This window comes from Chionomys nivalis, chromosome 2, assembly GCF_950005125.1.
Source record: "Chionomys nivalis chromosome 2, mChiNiv1.1, whole genome shotgun sequence".
Classification (NCBI taxonomy): Eukaryota; Metazoa; Chordata; class Mammalia; order Rodentia; family Cricetidae; genus Chionomys; species Chionomys nivalis.
The window spans coordinates 90,295,087-90,315,863 of record NC_080087.1 but is presented as its reverse complement, the minus strand read 5'-3'; positions in this window follow the sequence as shown (position 1 = coordinate 90,315,863).

Here is a 20,777-nt window from a genome sequence, read left to right as displayed (position 1 = left end):
TAGTTTGATGCCCATTTTCCCTTCATATTTATTTTGTTGGATTTGCTCTGTTTGAGTGGCATTCAGACTTGCTGTGAAGGTCAAAGGCCTGAACTCAGGATATAGACCAGGCTGGTTTCAAACTTGAAACACTACTCACTAAACCTTTGGAGTGCTATAATTCTAGGTGTGTGCTGCCAGCTTGAATTACTATTGTTATTCACAGCTGCTTGTGTCAGGCAGCCAGTAGGAAATAACTTGTCCCAATATTCCCAATCATTGAATTGATTAGAGATATGAAGATAAGCTAGAGGGAAAGAAAGATCAATTGAGCCACCTGGAAACTGGAGAGAACCAAGAGCTCTTACCACTCTCAAGGACTGGAAAGAAAGGGGACTGATAGTCGGAGTCCCAGGACTGTCGGGTGCTGCAGGTCGAGGAACACAGCTACCAGAACATGAGCACAGGCAAGAAGAGGGGGGACATTACATTTGTCTCTTCTCCCTCTTTCTTCCATCTATTGATTTTTTTTCTAGTACCTCATACTAGTCAAATCCAGCACCAGCAGGCAGGTCGATCCCCGTTAATGAGCTTGGGGCACAAAAGGCAGAGACTGGAGAATATATTCGAAGGGGTTGTGGAGGTAACTGGATCATTATCAGGAATTCTCACTCTGATCCTACAAAGAATATTTTCATCAGTAAAGAGTGAGGGAAACAGAAGTCCTCTTTACTGCATGCAAAAGCAGAGAGCAGAAGCCAAGATGCAGAGTCCATTATTTCCCACACAGAGATAGACATAGACACGCACATGTACAGGTGCATATGTACAAATAGACACCCACACATACCCAACAGACCCACGGACACCACACAGCATCACATCGAGCTTCGAAAATGAAAACAGGAACGTATTAGTTCCTCTATAGTGCTGTACTAAAACACTATGGCCAAAGCAGTTACAGAAGAGTTTATTTGGTTCCAGATGGACCTTAGGTACTCCTTCCATGATAGCCAGGAGACATGACAGCAGAAGGAAGCTGAAACATCACATCCTCAAATGCAATCATGAAGTAGAGAGAGAGTTAACTGACAGTTACAAAAGGCTTTTAATCTCAAAGCCCACTCCCGAGTGATATATTCTCTCCATCAAGGCTGTACCACCTAAACTTCCCCAGGACGACACCACCAATTTGGGACCAAGTGTTCAAATGCCTGGGACTATGGAGGATATTTTTCATTCAAACCACCACGAGGAATATAAAAGTTAAAATTCTAAAGACTGAAGACCTCAGCATTCACAACTTATCCCCCAATCAATACTGTTTTAACTTTTCTAGGAAAGGTGTGAACAAATGTCTATTCATAACAATAGCTGACCAAAAAATGGTAGTGATATTTTGCTTTTAATCTAAACAATAATGTTTGCCTGAAGATCAGAGTGCACAGCTAAGTCACTAGCTAGCCACAGAGGCAAGGAAGTGGTGGCACACACCTTTAATCCCAGCACTTGTGAGACAGAGGCAAATGGATCTCTGTGAGTTCAAGGCACCAAGCGCTTTAATCCCAGCACTAGAGAGGTGGAGACAGGAAGAGATGTGGCTGGCTGGAGAGAGGAATATAAGGTGGGAGGTGACAGGAGCTCAGATGTAGTCTGAGGATGCAGTCTGAACATGCAGTGTGAGGTTTCATAGAGACAGCATTCAGTCTGAGGATTTCTAGAGACAGGATTGCTCCTTTGGCCTGAGCATTGATAGAAGTAAGAACTCTCTAGTGGCTGGCTGCACTGCTGCTCTGGTCTTTCAGCTTTTACCCAATAATATTTTGTTATGCTCAAAGTTCGGAAACCCAAAATACTAAGAGATCAAATCTGATCTAAGAGCAAACAGTCTTTTTTTGCAAGTTAACTCAGGCCTCTCTGTCCATCCAAAGCAGCAGCAGAAGCAGGAGCAGAGCAAGAGAGACCTCAGCAGTGCAGGGCAGGGATTAATATAGTGGCCAGACAAAAAAGGCGAGAGGGGCTTGGGGAATTTCAAACCTGCATAGCTACAGACTCAGGATTGGCTCAAGCCCTCCAATACTGCATAGTTACAGTTTGGGGATTAACTCAAGTCCCTGCCAGGGGTATCTGGACTGAGCTGATTGGCTGTTTTGGGTCTAGAGAAGTTGCAACATTTTTTTTTCAGCACGAGGACATCTGGATTTGTTTGTCCATTTCTGATTGACCTCCCTGTGGGGTGAGATGTTCATGGCTCCTGTGGCTAGGGCTAATGCCACAGATCATCGGTCAGGGACAGTCATGTCTCACTAACTGGGCGGGGCTGTCTCCTGCTCAGATCAGTTGGAGGTCAGAGGCAGTCACATTTCATTGACTGACTGGGGCTGCCCCCTGCTCAGGTCTTTGGGCTACGGCTGCAGTTCTGCTGAGGCCTGGATCTCTCAGTCAGACTCTGGGTTTTTATTTATTAAGACCAATTAATTAGAATTCATGCCACAATGAGCTTACTGAAGTTACTTATAGAAATGTGGTCCAAGATGAATGAATCAAAACAGTAGTAAACAAACAGACACATCAACATGGGTGACAGCTTGAAATCTCTGAAGCCCTTTGCCCAACTTACAGGCAGTTCTATTGAAGAGTCTACCTAAACCCCAGTAAAATTTTAGTACTTTTATAGCCTTTAGGGAAGAACTTTGAGAGTATTATAAATTATTGAGGAGTACTATACATTTCATGAGCTTCTTGAGTCTTTTGAATCTTACTTCAGGAAGAAATGTTTTCACTTCAGAGGAAATAACTCTGCAATAACCAGGATCCATGTTTAGAGTCTGGTAGAATATTAAAAGAGACTTTCTTGAATATTCTGTCTCAGAAAAAAAGAAGAGGATTTAAGATACAATGAAAGGCAGACACAGAAGAATCTCTGGACACTTAGTGAACAAGGAAGAGACCCTGTTTCAACAAGGTTAAAGGTGACCACTGACCCCAAAGGTTGTCCTCTGACCTCAACATTTGTGTTGCGACCCAGGCCTGCACTCACACAAACATGTACATACACGTATGTACACACACATGTATGTACACACACTCATACAAATGTACACACACAGTACATACATCATTAAAAAAGAAAAGATGTGGATTGTCCATGCAGAGAAATATCATTCTTTTTTTATAACAAAAGAACCCCTGCTGTTTATGATAATTGGATGAGCCTGGAGGACTTGATGTTGTATGAAGTAGCCAAATCCATCCCAAAGGTATGTATAAAAATTAACTCAAAATGGATCAAAGACCTAAATATAATAGCTGAAAATTTAAGACCCTTAGAATGAAACACGGGAGTAAATCTTCATGACCTTGGATTAAGTGATGGAGTCATGGATATGGTAGGAATAGTATAATCAATAAAAGTTGATGATTGGACTTCAATTTTTTTATGTCTATGTGCCTTCAAGTCAGTGTGGTGCTATATATCTGTGAGTTTGAGGCCAATCTTGACTACACAGTAAAATCAGGGTTCTTGTTTTGTTTTGCTTTCTTTCTTTCTTTTTTCTTTCTTTCTTTCTTTCTTTCTTTCTTTCTTTCTTTTTTGATTGATGTGGAGGCATGCGCCTGTAACCTCAGCAGTCAAGAGGCACAGGCAAGAATAATAGCTTCAAGACTACATAAAATGAGAGTCTGCTTTGAATAAAGAGAAGGAAGAGGAAGAGGAGGAAGTAGGAAGTGAAGGGAAAAGGAGGTAAGGAAGAAGAAAGGGGGAAAAGGGGAGGGAAGGAGGGAGGGAAGGAGAGAAAGAGGAAGAAGAAAGGAGGATGAGGAAGGGGTAGCAAGGAAAGAGGAAGAAGAGGAGAAAGCAATAGTAAATCAAGATAAGAAATAAAGAACTTAAAAATGGGTGGTACAGTTAAGAGGACATTACTCCACAGAGGAAAAAGATATGAGCACCAAGCACCTGACATGAAAAGATGCTTAGCTTAACATCTTTAGTCGCTAGGGGATACAAATCAAAAGTACTGAGAGATATCAAGTGTGTCCCTTGAGGATCACACTAATTTAGAACACCACAGACAATAGCAACTACCGGGACTATGGAGGAAGCTGGGTTCCCATACACTGACTCATCATGCAAATATGAACTGCTTCAGCCACTAGGAGGGAGAAGGCTTGGTAGTTCATTGGATAGGAACATACAATTCCCACTGACCCAGCAGTCTGCTGTTAGGCATATACCCCAGAGAGCTAAAGATGTGTATGCATGAGAGCGTGCAGCTTTACTGATATCATACAAGAAGTAGAAGCTTAATACAGTGATTTGCACGCAGAAGGCTGAAGAAGAAGGATGTGGAGGAGTTGAAGAACAAGCAGCTTGACATGAGACGTCATCTTAGAAAATGCTCTCAAGGAGCTGGGGATGTGACACAGTGGTAGAGAACTTACGTGGGGTTGAATGACCTGAGTCCCATGCCCAGTTCTTCAGAAAATATAGAAGGAGAAGGAAGAGGAGGGAGAATGGAGGGAAGAAGAGAAGGAAGGGAAGAAAGGACAGAGAGAAGGAGAGAAGAGAAGTTGAACATCCACACCCATCAACTGATGGCCAACAGAATGGAGCATATCCTTTTCACGGACTATTGTTCAGGCATAATTAAAATTGCAGAAGTAAATAATAAAAGTTTGAAACATGCTAAGATGAGAGAACCTTGAAAACAGATCCTAACAGAAAGAGCCCACGTATTTCAGTTCCATATATATGAATGTAAGCAGCTATAGAGAGAGTGTGTGTCTAGGGCTGAAGAGGAATAGTAGTGACTGTTTAGCAGGTGTGGGGTTGCTCTTTGAGTGGCTGAAGCTGTTCCATTCATAGATATTGCTCATGGTTACAGAACATTGTGGGTGTACTGAGAGCCTCTGCGTTTTACACTGGAAATGGCTGCATGTCTAAAACTATCATATAAGTTTTGACTAATGTTTTAAAACCAGCATTGCTTGCTATTTCTTCCTTTCTAGACATAAAAACTTATCTTTATTTTATCTTGGACTTGATTCAGGCATATTAGTATAGCCAAGGCCCTGGGCTCAATCTGCAATCATGCAAACAAAAATCAGAAACAAATAAATAAAATTTAAAACACACATGCATTGTGACTCATCTCCTTTCCCCATAAGAAATTTTGTTCTTTTTGTCAGGCATGATGGTCCATGCCTGCACTTGGGAGGTGGCAATAGGAGGTAAAGTTCCAAGGTCATCCTTAGAAAGGAAAGAAGGAAGGAAAGATGGATAAAAGGAAGAAGGGAGGGAGGAAAATGAGAAAGAAGGAAAAGGAAGGAAAAAAGAAAGAAAACCTATCCAGCTGACAGAAAGTCACCCCTTTGCCCATGTCTACATTTTCCACAACATTGCTGCTGATGAAGCTGGAGGTCAAGTGCAGAGGCTCAGCAAGAGTCCTGCTGAGTGGGGAATCAACCCCCTCTCTCCGGTTTTCCTACCTTTCATTGTTTGAATAAATGATCATTGCAAGTGTTCTTGAAAAGCTGTTGATTAACATGCTTTTCATTGCTAAAAGCACAACTATTAAATAATGCTCAAGATTATCATTCTCTCTGCTGTTATGGGACAACAAAAGACACGGTCAGAATGTCATCCTGAAAGTATGCCTTATCATGGCGTTAGCAAACGTTGCAGAGTTTGGTGGGAGTTAGAGAAATTAACTGCACATAAAGTCATAAGGCTAACCCCTCTTAAACATTGTCTAAAGACTACTAAACAAAACGGAATTTAAAAGCAGCATGGACTTACAAACAGCCTGCTGTTTGGTGGATCTTGTCAATCTGTGACCACATATGTATTTTCTCTAACAGCTCTCTGATTAGCCCTAGCTCTCTCTACCTCTGCTCCAACATGTTTATGTTGGAAGTTACAAATTACTGTCTAATTATACTGGCTACTTGGTTTTGCATAAAATATAAATAAAATCCCGTAAATGCTATAAAAAAGTGCTGTCATCACTTTTTCGGTGGGATGACTAAGAAACTTTTCCAGCTTTCCGCCAAATATGAGCAATGAAAAACTTTAATTAAATGTGGCAGTGTAGAAATTCATGACCACTTCCTCTAGAAGCAGATCGCTTACAAGTGTGAAAAGTTTGCCAGAGTCAAAAGATAAAATTTGACTAGAAAAGCAAATTCAGCATCTGGATCGCAAGTTCCAGAGGATACTGTTCAGAAGGTTTCAACTTCTCAGCTCTTGCACTGAGAAAGACTCCCTCTCCCTCCCTCCCTGTCCTCGTGTGTGTGTGTGTGTGTGTGTGTGTGTGTGTGTGTAAAAGTTTGCTGTTGCAGTATTCACAACAGCCAGGCAATGAAGCCAGCTTAGGTGCCTAGCTATACACAAATAGATTAGAAAGATTTGGTGTATACACACAATAGGATTCTGTTTGCTTCTTTTATAGAAGAATTTTTAGCAACACTATACTTTACTCAAAAGTCAAATCAGTCAAGTCGGTGCCTCCATTATTATGACTATAACCCCACAAGTCCAAGTGGTATGTTGGTTAGTTTTTTTTTTTTAGCAACTTTACACAAGCTAGAGATATCTGAGAAGAGGAAACCTTGACTGAGGGAAAAAAAAAAAAAACAAAAACAAAAAAAACAAGAGGAATGGCCTGTAGATAAACCTATGGGACATGTTCTTTTTTTTTTTTTTTTTTTTTGGTTTTTCGAGACAGGATTTCTCTGTGGTTTTGGAGCCTGTCCTGGAACTAGCTCTTGTAGACCAGGCTGGTCTCGAACTCACAGAGATCTGCCTGCCTCTGCCTCCCAAGTGCTGGGATTAAAGGTGTGCGCCACCACCGCCCGGCCTGGGACATGTTCTTGATTTATGATAGATATGGGAGTGTCCAGCCTACTGGGGTGGTGCCATCCCTGGGCAAGTGGTCCTGAGGTGTATAAGAAAACAGGCTGAGCAAGTGAGAAGGAGCAAGCCAGTAAGCAGTGGTTCTTCAAGGACCCTGCTTCAGTTCCTGCCTCCAAGCTCCTGCCTTGAGTTCTTGCCCTGATTTCACTCAATAATGAATTAAAGGCTATAAGGTGAAATAGACCCTTTTCTTCTCAAGCTGCTTTTGATGAAGGTGTTTATCATAGCACTAGAAAGCAAACTAAGGCATCTGAGGTATGCCCACCCACATAATGCCTGATTACCAAGAATTAGATCATGTCAGAACCAGTTTGGTCAGAGATGATGACTCTTCCCTATAGGCCTGTCCTAGACCTATGCAATCTGTCTTCAATGCCACAATTTGGGCTACCTCCGCAATTTGCTTCACATAACGCTTTTAAGACGGAGATGGGGCAAGGTTGTAGATCCCATCTCTCAGCAGTTAGGACCAGGTCTACCTGCTTCCCATATAAATAGTCTCCTTGTTCAGCTAAGCACACAATCTCAGAGTTGCTCATATACTAATCATTAGCTATTTATGTCAATACGTAAAACATTAACACCCACATAAAATCTGTAATTTCTGTGTCCCCAACAATTGTTATACAGCACCACGAATTGTAGAAATTAAGCACTGTGGGAATAGATGCTGGTCAGCATAACTTGCTGGCAGAGTTGTTGGAACATTAAAGTTCATAACTGAGTCATTTTCACATAGTCTATGTCCTCCACACAAGCCATAACTAGGATCATCTTCTTATGGAACCAATATAAAGCATCTGTGGAATCTGCCTCTCTGGCTGCAGCAGACCTAACTCAGCGAACCCATATGCTGTAACACTGAGGCACCTCTTCTTGGCAGGAGTGTGTGACAGGGTTTCTCTGTGTAGCCTTAGTTATCTTGGAACTTGCTCTGTAGACCAGACTGGCCTTGAACTCAGAAACCTATCTGTCTCTGCCTCCCAAGTGCCACCCCCTTCTTAATAATGGCCATAGCATTTCATGCTTGAAGTATTGAAATAGCTCTTACAGACACATAGAAGATGGTTCACTTTGACTTCAACTTCTAACCCACGCCCATCTGTAATATCATATGACTGGACTGGGTGTCTTAGCTTGTAACCAAGGGAGGGGCTATGGTAAAGTGATGGTTAGACACTGTAAATTCACAGAGCACCCATCACATTACCCAAGGTTCAGTCTTCCACAAGAATGGAGCATAACATTTCTTGCTTATCCTTAAATATTCAGCCTTACTTCCCATATTATGTCATTGAGTAACTATAGAGACCGCTTAAGGGGAGAAATTCAGAGAGAGGCTTGACCAGGAACTTGAGAGTCAAGGGTTGTATAAATGAAAGGTGAACTGAGTTTGAGCTGCCTATAAGGTATCTGACCAATCAAACTGTCACTTGGAATGAACCAACGTTTTTCCTTCAGAAGATGTGCAACGCAGGTTGCCCATGCCCCAGGCTGTTCAAGTCCAGCAAGGATGAAGCAGACCTAGTCCCTCACATCAGAGAAGAGGTTTGTTGTCATTTTTCTGAGACAGGATCATGCTGGACCAGGCTGATACTCCTTCCTCAGCCACTCAAGTACTGGAACCATAAGAGTATGACATCATGCCTGCCTTTGAAAGAGAAAATTGTAGGGAAGAAATTTTGAGTCTTATTTTGTCCATGTTTTTTTGAGATATCTATGAAACATGGAGGCAGAGTTTCAGTAAAATTTCTTTCCAGATCTTATCTGGAATAAAAAAAGTGGGGTCTTCCCTCAGATGCTCAAAGTGAAGAGAATGTTTTTAAGAATGCATGTGTTAAATTAGAGTCTACACATTTGTTGATCTAGTTCTGTGAACTTGTGGCTGGAGGGGTGGATGGATAAACGAATGGCCCTTTTGGTAAAAGTATAGAAAATCCTTAGTAATGCACTAAGTGATGTATTAGTCAGAGTTTTCTAGAGGGACTGAATTTGCAAAATGGATATATATATATATACACACCTAGAAATACATATATATACATAGAAAAATTCATTTTGCAAATTCATAAATTAATAAATAATTTATGATTAGTTAATTTATGATTATAAATTAATAAATCCTCTTTCTATGTATATATATATTTATTAAAATGGTTTATAGACTGTCATCAAGCTAGTCCAACAATGGCTGCCTATGAATGTAAGAGCCAAGAATCCAGTAGTTGTTCAGTCTGTGAGGCTGGATGTCTCCACTGGTCTTCAGTAAACGGTGGAATCCTGAATAAGGACGCTCTAATGCCCGTGAAGGAATAGACTTACTAGAGAGAGCATGAAAAAGTAGGCAAAGACCAAAACTTTCTTCTCCTATTTCTTATACATAGACTGCCAACAGCAGGGTGTGGTCCAGATTAAAGGTGGATATTCCCACCTCAAAGATGCAGACTAGAAGTGGGTCTTCTCACTTCAAATGATTAATAAAGAAAAAAAAATCCCTCACAGGTGTGCCCAATCATCTGGGCCTTAGTTAATCCCATATTTAGTCAAGTTGACAACCATGAATAGCCAGCACACATTTCATATTTATCTACTCCATAATTATGCAGTCAGGAGAAATATGGAATAATACAGAAAATGTTCCCTCTAGTTCTATTCTGTTGAAATTGTCCAAATCCTTCACTTCAGACTTGATACATTGAATAGGACAGCAACATTAGTCTTTGTTAATGTTTAAGTGAAATTTTAAGTTTCATCAGGAATTATCACTGGGGTTATACCTCTTGAAAGGGCATATCTTTTCCCAAGCCCCTCCCCCTTCTCCTTCCTGCTTCCTGTCTTTATGATTTGACTGTTCTCCAGAACATGCTTGCTGCTCGGACATGATGCTCAGCCTTTCTCAGACCCACCGACCACGAACGGAAACTGTCAACCACAGTAGGGCTTTTCACCCATCAAGCTGCTTACACCGGCCTTATATCACAATGATTTGAAACTATCACATAGGGTGGGCTTTCTGGTGTGGATAGATTGGGTCAGAACAAGGAGTCAGCCATCCCATGTGATTCAGAAGCATGGAAGGAGTCACTTGCAAAGCAACTGAAATCCATTTGCATAAAGCAGCACAGAAAAACCTGGAGGCTTTAAGAATACAGAACCAGATCAAAGCAGTGAGCATCCTCCATCACCAACCTAAGAGCTGAGCTTCTGCTGACAAACCTCCCACTGAGACTGAGGAAGAAAAGATTTGTTTTGTTTTGTTTTTCTGTATGTGTGTGTGTGTGTGTGTGTGTGTTGTGTAGGTGGGGAGTCTAAAACTCACCTATGAAATCCTCGCTGGTCTCTCAGTCTCTCAAGTGCTGGGATTATAAACATTACCACACTGGTTTATATCACACATCACATAGGATTGTGGAGGAATTTTTGGATCAACAAGTGATTTATTCAGACTCTCTGAGTCCCTCTTCACTCTCTGGACTCTGAGTCACATGGTCAATGTTCCTTTCTCTTCTGGGCGGTTCTTATTTGTGCTGTGCATATCTTACAAAGAAAACAAGAAGCAGCACAAATTAGGAATGCAAAATTTTGTAGTTTCCTTATTCTACTAAAATCTTCAAACAGAATTAGGATTCAGGTGAGATAATAGTTAAGAAAAAAACAAAGGGATTAACAATATTCTAATACCTCTGGGGATGAATCAACTTAACATCAGCCTTTTTGAACTCAGCAGAGCCACTTTGACTTTTCAGCTGCTGATGCCTGGTCCCTTGAACTGAATTGGTTTCAGAAGTTCACAGATTTCATCAAGGAAAAGGGTCGGGCCTTGGATGTGAAACTCTGGTTCACAGCTCCCAACACATAATGCAAACATCTCAAGAGCTGTCCGCTTGTTCCAGGTTAGAACACCACCATACTAGGTAGGCTTCAAGCATTTGACTTCCTTCATTTTCAAGAGCATGCTGCTTTTGTCTGCCAAACTCATGAGGATTATTTCCAGCAAAGGATAAAAGCAGACAGTCCACGTAATTGAAAATGTGTGTGTGTCTCCTCTTGACTCTGTGTGATCCCTTCAACAAGGGATTGGGGGAATAACATTGGACCTTAGAAAACACTGTGGTTCTTGGTGGGGGTGGGGGGTCTGAAGCCATGAGGTAGAAAATCATTGTTTATCTACCAAAGCTATAAGGCTTCAATCATCTTCATGTTTGAATGAAATAAGGACATGCCCACTCCTAGGTATGGCTGAGAGAAAGGTTTTTATTTTATCGTAGATATATAGGAGAGTATGGCTCTGGGAATCTAGAAGAGTCCATAGAAGGCAGAGAAAGTAGTAGACTAAATACGGCCAACAGACTAAGCCAGGCCATGAAAGGAAGGGGGATGAGAAACGAGAGAGAGAGAGAGAGAGAGAGAGAGAGAGAGAGAGAGAGAGAGAGAGCAAAGAAGACACAGAGAGAGGACCAAGAAAGGAGATGGCAAAGAGAACCAAGAGAACCACATGCCCAAATGGTTGGGTTAGGGTTATATGTCAATCAAAACCTGGGGGAAGGAAAGTACTTAGGATGGAGAGGTTTAGGGTAGGGGCTGGAGTGAGAGAGCCAGAGAGGAACCAGGATGCCAGCACCACTCTGTAACAGGTACTTGATGAGAACCTAGAGCCCAGTGTGTTCTTTAGGATGCTAATAGACACCACAGTTGGCCATTTGTTTTGAGTTTCTTTTGAATCTGACAGTGTTCTCATGCAATTGAGAAAGAAATCTCTCCCCTTGTATTTTACTAATAGCACCCAGTTTTGAAATCTGTACTGCAATTCCATCATCCTTTGCATCACCCCCATGGACTCTGCTATAGTTTTAGCATTCTGCATCTTCACCTTTCTGTTCTTTCTTTTTAATCTATCCCATAATCCTGGTGTTTGTGGGGGGAATCTCCTAAAACAACCATAAGAAAGCCAGGATCTATATACTTCACACATTCCTTCAGGACCCAACCTATCCTTCCCCTGCTTTTGCTTGTCTTCTGAAGATCTCACTCCCAGCAGGAGATTCCTGGGGAAATTCTAATTTCTTGGGGTCCAGTCTTCCAGCAATCAGATAGCCAAAGAGGAAAGCATAAATGCCTCTTCAGAATACACCCACTCCTGTCAGACAGGCCTGGTACCTTCTATTATTATTATTATTATTATTATTATTATTATTTACATCTCAGTCTTGAGATGAAAATGCCTGTGTCTGAAAGAAATGTTACAAGCAACATGCACGAACGGACAAAGGTTAAAGTCTTCAGGTCCGAGAGAAACCCCCTAAGAAGACCAGCATCCACATATGCAATAACAAGAGCGCTTTATTAATTTCAACATTGGGGTGGCACTTGGTGACCCCCCAGAGAAGGTCACAAGCTCCCTTTAAGCGGAGTTAGGGGAGTTCCAGCGAGGAGGGATTAATCAAGACTGGTTGGTAGAGGAAAGATTAGTATGGGGTTGATTCGTGGAAAGTCCTAGTGGTTAGGAACCTTCCAACCTCAGGGTAGAGAAAGCTATCTTTAGTTATCAGGAGACAAGGGAGGGGTGCCTACTGAGCCAGAAAAAGACCTGGTGGGGGCCTGATGAGCCAGCAGAAGGGGCCCTAGGGTGCCTGCTGAGCTAACAGAAAGCTGTGTTTTTTCTGAGGACTGTCTGTTTAGCTCTGTCCCATTTTAGTAAACTGAAACTAAGGTTTAGATTTCTGTCAGGCTACAGGCTACTAGGAGAGCCTTGTCTGCACTGCCCTCCAGCTCTCTCAAGAGCCCATGAGGACAGTATCAGGTTAGTGCACATTGGAACTTAACCATCATCAGAGAGGTTTCCTCCTACAGTACATGGGAAGACACACAAAGAATCACAACTGGACAATGTACAAAGACTGGGAGACTTTGGAACCCTCAGTCCTAAATGGGATGACATCATCAAATCTCTCCTCTCAGGGCTCAGTGAACCCTGGGGAAGAGGAAGGAGAAAGACTGTAAGAACCAGAGGGGATGGAGGACACCAAGGACACAGTGTGGCTTCCAGTCACAAGATTGATGCATTTATGAACTCACAGAGACTGTGGTAGCATGCACAGGGCCTTCACAGTCAGACAGAGTCCCAGTGCTGACCCTGATCCATGCCTAACCAAGACGCTATCACCAATTGACAGCTGCTTGCAAAGGAAAAACTCAGTTTTCTCCAGTGAAGTCTCTTTGGATATATAAACCATACTCATGGGTAGGCCAGAAGCCCAGCAGCAGATGGCCGACAGAAAGGAACTCAATGGTGTTTTAATCAACTTTTTATTTTTGACTAATCCTGCTTTGATTTTTCTTTTCTTTTTTTTTTTTTTTTGTTTTGTTTTGTTTTTAATCTTACTGGTCTTTTGCTTATACATTATGGCTTCTGATTTTGTGTTTTTATGGGTTTTGTTTGTGTGTGCTTATTTCTTGTGGTTTTTTTCCCTGTTGTTTTTGTTTTGTTTATTCTAGTTTGTTTGCTCTATTATTTTTAATTTACTATTTTGTTTTATAAAGAGATAGAGAGAAAGAAGGCATGGAATTGGATTGGTGAGAATACGGGGAGGACCAAGAGGGGAAACTGTGATCAGAATATATTATATTTTTACTACATGGTCTCAAGGGTTAAGACATAAATTTGACTTTATGCATGATTATTTAATTACTTTAACAGTTTTCTTTAAAATATCTCCGGGAAAATAGCAATACTGTCTATGTAGGAGATAGCTCTCTCACCGCAGGTTCAGACAGTTCTGTAGAAATTCTTGAGTCACAGCAGGAGGCTTAGACCCAAACTAGAGAGAGAGTTCAACTCTTTCCCTCCTGGCAAGCCAGCCTGCCTCCATTTTAGGCTTAAAAGTCATCTCATTGTTCATTCCTGAACAGGTTCAAGACAAACTAGGTTCATTCCTGTTTAAGATTAAATCTGTTTCTCAAGGATTGGGCTATGCCCTACCTGTAACCTTAACTACAAATGGTTTGGTACTGCCTGTTCCAGGAATGGAAACCCTGCCTTTATTTCAAAAGGTTGTTTATAACCATCTTGCAACACTACATTTGTTGAAAAAGGATTGTTATGTCTATCTACTGTTATGCCCATGTTGCAACCATGTTTTTTTCAGGAAGGATTAACTTGCCTTGCTTATGTTCTGCTCCTATAACCCCATTTATTTTGCCCACCAAATACCCTATTTGGAAGCCTCCTACCCCTGAGCAGTATAAGCCTTGTCTTCCTCATATCCAATGCTTGTTGACCTCTCAAACTCTGCCTTAGGGGAGGCAGTCCGTGTATACAAAAAGCTTGCTGCTTTAATTAATTGCTTTCTTTAATTAATCTGATCATGATGATTTGGGTCAGTGGTCTTTTTCCCCCTATCTTTGGGATTAACAATGTAACTTTGATTTCCTTTTCTTTCTAATATACAGAAAATGAAAGGTCCTGAGTTCAATTCCCAGCACCCCCATGGCAACTCACAACTGTCTATAACTCCAATTCTGGGGGATTTGACATCCTCACATAGAAATACATTCAGACAAATAAATAAATATTTTTTAAAAAGAGAAGAAGTAGAAAAGGAGAAGTTGGGATTTTCAGAAAAGCAGGCAGACTCTTTCAAGGGGTAGGGATTCTGGATAAGAAATACAAAATCTTAAAGAATAAGTTATTCCATGCATGTCTTTAGCATGGCTTAAAGTGACCCCACCATTACTGGGGTACCTGAAGAAAAAAAATCTCCCAAGATGCCTGAATAAGTCCAATGGAGTTTGTGTTTATTGCTGCCAGTAGGACAATATCAAGCAGAGCAGCAGGGGGCAGCATCAAGTCCCAGTTTATTCACGTACGCAATTCTGTGATGTGGATATCTGCAGCAAGTGCTGTTTACAGAAGCAGAGAGACAGCAGTTAAGTGGTCAGGTAGCTAAGTTTTAGGTCAGAGTCACATTGTTTAGGAATTTACAGTTCATCCAAAGACCAATTTACCATAGGAATGTATGGCTGGTCTAAGTGACCTGTTTTTGACCCCGGCTAGTTTTAGCAATTAAAGTCTCCTAAGGAATGTTTTCATGTGATGGTAAAACTATAGTTTAGTAACTCACTACACCACCTTCCTAAGGATGGTCCCTTAGTTAGTGATTGACCCAAACCAGCTGAATGCTGGTCTCCACCCAGCCCAGAGGTTCTTTTCTCTTGACTGGGAGTTTCTTCAACTCTAACATCTCCATCCTGCCTCAACAGGACAGAGGATTGGCCGGCCCAGGAGACATTCTCCTGTTTTTCAGCAACTGGTTACAGGACCAGCCTGGCCCCAGAAGAGTGAGAGAGTAGAAATGAGGCCTTTGTGTGTCTTTGGGAAGAAAGCTCATCATTTTTCCAACCCATCATGACCCTGAATCAGCAGCATGGGTAAGTTACTGGCAGCTGTCTTGCCACAGTGTAATTTGATCTTGTCACCAAGATAAAAGAATGGAGGGAAATGAGATTCATTAAGTGCCTAGACCAAGAGTTCACCCGACTCTAGTCTTCTGGGTTAGCATGTGACATGATAAGGCCCTTCTTCCTTCAAATCTGGATTGAGCTAGTGCTGTTTGGATTACAAAGGTTTAAACCAGGTGGAGGCACGTGTCTAGTTCATTCGTTTCATTCTCATGCTCTAAACCAGCCACTTACAAACGTGGAGCAGGTGCCTTTAGAAGAAACACCAGCAGGATGCTGCCACTCGCTCCAAAAACACAGCACCAAATCCATCACGTCAGACTCTAGGTCTTCAAGAGGGCAGCAGGAGGCTCATTCCGGACAGAAGGGCAGAGTTTTAAAGTCAGCTGTGACCTTAAAGAACACCATATATTTGGGGGTCTATAAAGATGCCAAGACAGGAAGGAAACGTGGACAAACCAAAGGTCGGTGAGGATAAAGGCAGCAGCAGAGGCAGCAGAGTAATGATGAAAGTGATGTTCAGTCTCAGATGCCAGGTACGGGAAGCAGCAAGAGGCACAAGGCTGAGGTGACGAGAGGTGTGCTTCTACCGACATCAGCAGCCTCTATTCTATGATGACTCAAGATAAAGATGAAAGGATGCAAGATTATTTTTGAAATCGTTGTACAATTACTTGTTGCAAAGTGATTTGATATTTTTAAAAACTAGGGCTCCCATGTAACATGTTCAGCCTACCAACTAATGGAATAAGCATTGTAGAGATGGCACAAGGTGATGGGCCAGCAATACCCACGTGCTAGAAAATGACAAAGGTCAGAATGCATGTCAGCCTTTTCTTCTGTTCCAGTCACTGGTTCACTGAAGGGATGGAAGAACATACATTAACAAAAGGGATGTTTTATACCTGATAGGCAATGCCAGCTTATACAACATCTCTAAAGACGGTAAAAACACAATTCTAGCCCTGACGATATAGGGATTCAGGACTATTGCTACTAAAAATAAGAAAATTAATGTTACTGGTGGTTAAATAACGTTCCTGAAGTTGAGTAGACGTGTAGAAAGTCGTAACGTTAGGACATGATCCAACATCTAACCTCAGGACCCAAATCTGCTTCCTTCTTGGTCCCAGATTTCTGTGAAAGATAGATTCACCCCTCATACGTTCCCTCCAGCCACCTCTTTCCTCCTCTCTCTCTCTCTCTCTCTCTCTCTCTCTCTCTCTCTCTCTCATACACACATACACAGACACAGACACACAGACACAGACACAGATAGAATCTGTCCCTCTGTTCATAGACTTACTGGCCAAAGGATCTTGGTTCTCTCTGAGCTGATCTTCCCAGAGGTTTAAACCTGTAATTAGCCTTTATCTGGTCGCTGTTTTGTCAAGAAAAAGAATCCAGAACTATCTCCTCTGGGTCTGTGAAAACATTCTGCTTGAGGAGTCCTCAAACATGGGTTTCCATCCACCTGAGATGCCCACATCTAGAAAGGATTTATTTTCATATAAAACACGGCGTTCCATTTGGCTCTAATTTCCTCACACTATAGTCTTTAGGCTGCATTGTTACTGAACATTGTCATTGCAGATGGTTATATAACAGCAATGCTGGAGGTCTTTGCACAATCAGTCATGAAAAATTGTTTAATGATCATGAAATAAAGATCAACAATCCTTGGAAGTAGTGTCAGATAATTTTATTAGCTTCCTAGGCATTTGGGAGCCAGGGATCTACCGGAAGAGTTAATAAAAAGACAAAAAGGCTCAAAGGGTGGCTTTTATTTTTATTATTTTTTATATATACTTTTCCTCCTTAAAAAAAAAATCACTGTTCCTCCTCTCCTGGAAAAGTTAAAGTCATTATTAAAAATCACACAGGTGGCTAGGCAATGATGGTGTACACCTTTAATCCTAACACTTTGGTGGCAGTGGCAGGTGGATCTCTGTGAGTTCAAGGCCAGCCTGGTCAGCCTGGTCTACAGAGCAAGTTCTAGGACAGCCAAAGTTACACTGAGAAACCCTGTCTCAAACACACACACACACACACACACACACACACACACACACACACACTCTCCCCGTACAGGCGTACAGGTAGGCTTTATTTGTGCATGATAAAGGAAGGCTTTATCCACTTGAGAAGCACCCACACAGCCAATCTATTTATCTCTAACCTTACTGGCCTGCAGTTTCCCTCTGGTTTGTACTTTAGAAATACAGAGGAGACTGAGGGTTTTCTGCTGACAACCCTGAGTTCAAACCTTTGTATTGCAACTGGCTGGAGCGTCACTCTCATGAAGTTTCGGATGTAATAAGATATAAGGTATGTATTCATATCTTTTATTAAAACAAACATGACTAGGATATGTTGCGGGGGGTAAGAATGAAAACCCAGTAGAACCAGCTCTAGTCAGTCAAACTAGATAAAAACTGATCACACGTTTTAATTTTCTTATACATTTAAACACACTAAAAATTTGGGGGGGGGCGATTGTCACATGACAAGTCCCATGCCAAAGCTGCAGTAATGACTACATTAAAATTCTCTTGCAAAATACTCTATTGTTTATACTTTTATTTAACTATTTGTGTGTGTGCTGTACATATGTGAGTGCTCGCAGAGATCAGAAGAAAGCATCAGACCCCCTAGAGCTAGAGTGATGAGCAATTGTAAACACCTAATGTGGATGTTGGGAACTGAACTAGAATCCTTTGGCAGGGTCAGAAGCCTTCCTATAGCCACTTCCACCCCTAACTTCTCTTAATACGATTATCTCCAGGCGTATCTAATTTCTGACAAATGGCATAACTTTATTCTTTATGGTTGAAAGAAATCCATTTTGTATTTATGCCACATTTTGTTTCTCTATTCCTCTGCTAGACAGACATCCAGGTTAGTTCCATGGTGATGTAGCAAATGCTGATGTGCATATGTCTCTGTGATGTACTGGCCTATAGCTCTTTGGATAAATACCCAGGAGTGGGGCAACTGGGTCATATAAACAATTGTGTCTTGAGGAACTTCAATACTGGTTTCTACAGTGAGTGGACCAGTTTAGACTCTCACAGGCAGTGCATAGGAGTTCTCTTTTGTCCACAACTTCCCCAGCATTTGTTACTTGTTTTCCTAATGACGACCCTTCTCAATGTAGTCTTGATCTTTATTATTTCGATGGCCATTAAGGATTTTGTACGTTTATCAGCCATTACTACTGCATCTTTTGAAAATTTTCTCGTTTGATTTCTTGTCTGATCTTAGTCCTTTGTCTGATTCTAAGGATAACAAAGATGTTCTCCTGTTCTGTAGGCCATCCCCTGATTGTTTCCTTAGCTGTGCAGGAGCGTTTAGTGTCACAAAGTCCTGTCTGTCAGTTGTTGGTGTTATCTCCTGAGCAACTAGAGTTTTTTTTTTTTTTTTTCAGAAAATGCTTGCTTATGGTTACATCATGAAATCTTCCCCCTACTTCTCTTTCTCTAATAGCGTCAGCATTTCATGTCTTACATTAAGAAATTTGATCCATTTGTAGTTGATTCTACGAGGTGGGAAATAGAGATATTTTTTCATTCTTCTACATGAAGACCCACTTTTCCCAGAACCATTTATTGATGAGGGCTCTTTGGCTCTTCTCTACAATGTATATTTTTGGCATCAACATCAAAAATTAGGAGATCTGCCTGCCTCTGCCTCCCAAGTGCTGGGATTAAAGGTGTGCACCACCACGGCCCAGCCATTCTCTACTTCTTAATCTTTAAGCTGGGACCCTGAAGTGATTGTCCTGCAGTTATAAATGCTGAGGGGCTAGCAATGACACTCCAGAGCTGATGGATAAATAACCCAGAATCCTTTCCTTCTGGAAGACATGATTCTGAGTTCTGTTCTATGCTTTTTTAGCATCCACCCCTAATGAATTTGTTTCGGGGATTCACCATGGTATTTGCTTAAGAGCCCACTCTCTACAGTCTACTTTTCTTTCCAATATCACTTCTCCCATATCTGTTCCCATGCCATGCAATTGTTTAAGAACAAGGTTTCTTCTGCAGAAGAGTCCAAAAGAAAGACCTTCTCTTTCATTCAGCTTTAAGGCTCACGATGCCAATGTATGACTCATCTGCCATGGTTCACAGCCTTGTGCAGTCTCATAGGCAGGCAGTCAGAAACAGCTCAGGGAAAGGAGGGGGCACCTGTCATCCTGGCTGCTGTTAGTTGATGGGAAAAGCACATCTTGACCTTCACTGAGTAAAGTGTACACTTCATCTCCGATTCTCGGTTCTAGGATCCCATTTTTTATTCACTTAGGTAAAAATGAGAACATAGTCGTGAATCAAGGCTCTGCAAAGTCAAAGTTCTATGCAAAAGTCCGGAGACAAAGATGACACTCCTCAGTGTGACCGTTTTCCAAGGGTGTCAGCTCTGACAGACCTAACAAGACTTCAGGCACAGTTGGCCACAGTCTTCCCAGTCTCAAGGAGGTTATTCAGAATTAAAGTCAAGTCGACATGCCAACCCTATAATTGAAGCTGAAAGTAAGAGACATTGTAGATACAGTCTGTGGCAGAAAGGACAGGCATGTCACCTCTGGAAAAGGTATGAGTCAAGTCAGCACGTCACCTCCCACTGCCAGCTCTGCAGAGATTTTAATGAAACATTCTCAAGGTTAATCCATACCAAAGACTTGCTTCACCCAGCTCCTGACAAGGGGTAATTTCTAGCTTAAATGGATGTCACTAGCTTTAAAGTCTTCAGATCTTGCTTTAAAGTCACTGGCATCTTACAGGACCCAGTTTTTCAGAAGAACTTTTCTACTGCCTGCACATTTCACCTCCTTCAGGTTTGGGGGTGCTAGTAGAAGAAACAGAGACTAAGCTTTCAACTAGGAAGGCTCTTACCAGTCCAGGAGCCCCTAATCTAGCTGATTGTCTCAGTCTGACAATGCCTGTTGGGCCCAAAGCTTCAAATGCTTTCCATTTAGAGCACACAAAATAACCATAAAACCTAACCAAGCAATACAAAACCTAAAACAAGATATTTATGCAAAAGTAAGAGATTTTCAAAATAAAAAAATACTAATTTTAATTGACCAAAAATAACAAGAAATGACAATGTAATAAAAGTACATTAGATTAAAAATATTGATATTAGAAAAACTGGGTATCAACATATAGGAGAATGAGACTGGACCCTTATCTCTCGCCCTGCATAAAACTCAACCCCAGATGGCTTGTAAGTGAATTGTAGGTTAAAATCTATAGATCTGTATGTTTAACCTGGAGTACCTGTAGTACCCAGGAAGCTAGAAAAGGGTCATTGGGTTGGGAGACACCTTCAGGGGCTAGCCTAAAATAAATGATATGAAAACAAAGAAGGAGAGTTTTGAAGGAGATGGAATATTAAGCAGGGATGGGGTGGGGTAATAATGGAGATG